Source organism: Lipotes vexillifer, unplaced genomic scaffold (assembly GCF_000442215.2).
Source record: "Lipotes vexillifer unplaced genomic scaffold, Lipotes_vexillifer_v1.1 scaffold1120, whole genome shotgun sequence".
Taxonomy (NCBI): Eukaryota; Metazoa; Chordata; class Mammalia; order Artiodactyla; family Lipotidae; genus Lipotes; species Lipotes vexillifer.
The window spans coordinates 350,987-355,504 of record NW_006797892.1 but is presented as its reverse complement, the minus strand read 5'-3'; the positions used below and the strand labels follow the sequence as shown (position 1 = coordinate 355,504).

The window sequence follows — 4,518 nt, the reverse complement described above, 5'->3', positions numbered from 1 at the left end:
CATCCAAGTCCTGAACTGGGTATAACCAGGAAGGTAAAACCATGAGATGCTATGACATGCAAATGTTTAGGAAAATAATTTTATTGTTATTCCAAATTATGAAACCAACACCAGTTATTGTAAAAAATATAAAAATGAGAACATTTTTAAATTGTCCAAATACTGTCACTGGTGCAAAATAATTTTAAATATTTTGTTCTAGATTCTTTCCTTTCAGTCTTTTTGCTTTTTTTTTTTTTTTTTTTGGCTGCACTGTGAGGCATTTGGAATCTTAGTTCCATGACCAGGGATTGAACCTGTGCCCTCTGCAGTGGAAGTACAGAGTCTTAACCACTGGACCACCAGGGAAGTCCCTTTCTTTTTTCCTCCTTTCAGTATTACCTCTGTGTGTATAGGTGTAGGTGTGTTTACTCTAAATGATGAGATCAAATTTTATATTGTTTCACATTCTGATTTACTTGCTTGCAGCTGGATCATTTCTCCATATCATTTTAAGTCAACTTTGAGGTGGGGTTTATATACATAAAATGCGCCCATCTTAAGCATACATTTCATGAGTTTTGACAAATATGTACACGCATCTAACCACCACCACAATCAATATCTAGACATTTTCTTCATCACAAAAATTCCAGTTGTGACTCTTGTCACTAATTCCTGTAGCCCCACCCTGGCTATTAGCTGTCTACTTTTTGTCAGTAGGGATTATGTTTGTCTTTTTTAGAGTTTCATATAAACACATTAATTTAGTTTTTAATCTTCTGTGTCAGCATAATGTTTTAATATTTCTGCGTTTGTCTGTAGGTCAGTCCATTTTTATAGCTGTATAGTATTCCATTGTGTGGACATAACACTATTTGTTTATCCGTTCATCTATTGATGGACCATCAGGCTATTTCCGGTATTAGCGTATTATTAATAAAGGTGCCATGAATGTTCACACACAAGTCTTTGTATGGACATATATTTTCATTTCTTTGGATGAATTTCTAAGAGGGGAATTATTAGGTCATATAGTAAGTTTACATTTCATTTCTTAAGAAACCTCAACAACCTTTTCCAAGTGTTATACTATTTTATATTCCCTGGGACTCCCAGTTGTTCCATATCCTTGCCAACAATTGGTGGTGTCAGTTTTGTTTTGTTTTTTAATTTTAGCTATTCTTATTGATATGGAATGACATCTTATTGTGGTTTAATTTTTCATTTTCCTGGCAGCTAATAATAATGATGACCATTTTTCTTGTGCTTATTGGTCATTTTTAGATCTTCTTTCATGAAGTGTCTGTTCAAAAATTTTACCTCTGTGTTTTTGGTTACTAATCTTTTTATTGGTAAGTAAGACATATCTATCTATATTCATATATATGTAACGAAGATATACATATATATTCAAATATTTTCAATATTTGTCAATATGACAAGTGTATATATTCATATATACTTCACATTTATTCCCTTAGTTTGTAACTTGCCTTTCATTCTCTTAGAAGTATCTATTAAAGAGCAGAAGAATTTAATTTTTCTGAAGTCCAGTATATCATTGTCTTTCATTTATGGTTCATGCTTTTTGTGTCCTAAGAAATCTTGTCAACCCAAGACCATGAAAAATGATCCTATTATTCTTTTTTTTTTTTTTGCGGTACGTGGGCCTCTCACTGTTGTGGCCTCTCCCGTTGTGGAGCACAGGCTCCAGATGAGCAGGCTCAGTGGCCATGGCTCACGGGCCCAGCTGCTCCACGGCATGTGGGATCTTCCCGGACCGGGGCACGAACCCGTGTGCCCTGCATCGGCAGGCGGACTCTCAACCACTGCGCCACCAGGGAAGCCCGATCCTATTATTCTTTTAGAAACTTTATAATGTTAGCTTTTAGGTTCTAATGTATGATCCACTTTCAGTTAATTTTTATATAGTGTGAAGTTGATCTCTTTTCATATAAATATCCAGTTGTTCCAGTAACATTTATTGAAACTATTGTCCTTCCCCACACTAAATTACCTCAGCACAGTTGTTGAAAATCTGTTGATATACACTATATTTATGGATGCTCTATTTGGTTCCATTGACCTATATACTCACCTTCATGCCAATTTCTATTCTATTTTTACTTCTATTCAATGCCTTGATTATTGTAGCTTAATAATAACTCTAAATAGTATAAGTCATCCAGCTCTGGTCTTCATTTTCTAAATTATTTAGGTTATTCTAGTTTCTTTGAATTTCCACATACATTTTAGAATCAACTTGTCAATTTCTATGAAAAAATCCCACCAGGGCTGGAGTTATGAAATTGTTGAACCTATAGATTCAAATCCCTTTAAATTTGTTGAGACCTGTTTTATGGTCCAACTTTTCTGGGGCAAGTGTTGGAAAACCATAAGTTAACTCAGCTTTATTCCTGTCATGATCTTTCTGGGTCTTTACTGAATGCCCCAAATAATCACCAAGGACCTTCCATTTTTTCTGATTAAAGCTTGAACATCTACCCACACTCTATGATCTCTGGTATTTTTTCTGCTTACAATTTCCTTGTTTTTTGACCAGTCTTTTGTGATGTCCCTTTGTGCATATGTGGCCTCATGCTAAGCAAAGACTCAAAGGGACCCCTATGTAGATATGAGGCATTCTTTTTCAGCATAAATCACTTCTTCTTTCCCTTCTTTTTCTTCTTCTTATTTTTTAAGAGGATGGAAAGATTTTACTACATACTTCTAGCAACTTAATTTGGAAAAAAATCAGTTTTAGAATAGACTTCTACTTCTCATATCGAAATATACTTATGTTTTATTACTTTTAGAAGCATTATATATTTAAGGTACACAATATGATGTTTTGATAACACATACATTGTGCAATGATTATGATCATTATTATCAGTCAAGCTCATTAACATGTCCATAACCTCACGTGGTTACCTTTCTGTGTGTGTGTGGTGGTGTAGTGAGAACACTTACGATCTACTCTCTTAGTAAGTTTTGTGTGTCCAATACAATATTATTAACTATAGTCACTATGCTGTGGATTAGATCTCTAGAATTTACTCATTCTACAGAACTAAAACTTTACAACCTTTGACCGACAACGTTAACTCCCTTCTTTCCAAAACTGTTTTCTCACATATTTAGGCTCATCAGTTTCCTTAAATATTTGTTATCTCCATCTTCTCAAATCATTGAGGCCACTGGAGTCTTTCTGGGTTCTGTCTCCCACACAGACACAACATACCCTATATATTCCTTCTATGGAGAATGGAGAAAACTAGGGCTCAACTCATATTATTCTTCTGTCTAGGTTCCCAGACCTGTGTAATCTATTGTTTGCCATAGTTGTGATACAAATATAGATATATAATGATATATATTTTTTCATAGTTGTGATATATATAATATACATATTATATTATGTGTATATAATATACATATCATATATATATATATATATATATATACACACATGTATATATGTATATATTAGTTCCCCAGTGTCATCCAGAGCAAGGTTACTTTATTTTTTATGCAGCCTTAAAATGTGGCTATCATCCTCATGGTCACAATATGGTTGCTCACCCTCTGAGCATTGCAGCAGCATTCCAGAAATAAAGTCAGGGATATGGTTCCTCAATTTTTTCATAAGTATTATTAAAAGCTCTTAAGAGTTATGAATTGGGAATACTGAATATAATTTTACCTTCTTTTATACATTTAGGCACTTTCCAATATTTAGATAAAATGAACATCTGAGAAATTTGACTTCTTAAAATATCTTTTTCTAAATAGAATTTTTACTACACTCCTCCTCCAAATAAATGATGTTTCCATTGAAAGGATAAAGGCATCCCCCAGATCTCATCAAGAAATTTAAATTACAACTTCTGTAAGAAGAATCTAATCTAATTTTTTCAAAAAAATCTTAATGCAAGAAGGTGTTGCCTGGAATTTTGTTTAAAAAGAGAAGCCAAGGGGTTTTATTTCTCTCCCATCTCTTCTGCTCTCTTCTCTTTTTCCTCTCACTGTCTTCCTTCTTCCTCTCTTACCCCATCCCTTTTTCTTTAGCGTCATTAACAGTTTTATATGCCATTCCTAGCAGGTGATATTTTTAAAACAACAGATACAACAACATTAAATGTTGTTTACATTTTAATTTTGAATTCGAGTTCCATGAAAATATTAAGGTCCTTGAACATAGGAAGCCTAAAATGTATTTTAAATTTTCCATTCTAAATTATATCCCAAAACGTACATTCTAAAAATTTTGTTAAATGTTTATATTTTATTTTTAAAAACTCCTAAAAATGCAGCTGTTATGACCACCATGGTATGGATCTATGTAATGGATTATTGATGTATCACTTTAGGAAACAGGCACGTGTGTACACGATTCCTATGTGTTCTTTAAAGGTGTGTATAGAAAAGATCCCCTAGGGGTTTAATGATTTTATAAATGGGTTTATTTTTGAAGCTTGGCTCTTATAAGTAGAAATTTTACCATTATTCTCATACCAAGAAAAAAGGATAAAG

General features: G+C 33.3%; 1 non-coding gene across 1 annotated transcript; it reads right to left on the bottom strand.

Moving 5' to 3' along the window:
• Nucleotides 1-275: 275 nt before the first annotated feature.
• On the bottom strand, nt 276-348 carry TRNAG-UCC (transfer RNA glycine (anticodon UCC)). The gene has a single exon. It is a non-coding gene; the product is annotated as a tRNA-Gly (tRNA).
• Nucleotides 349-4,518: the final 4,170 nt, after the last annotated feature.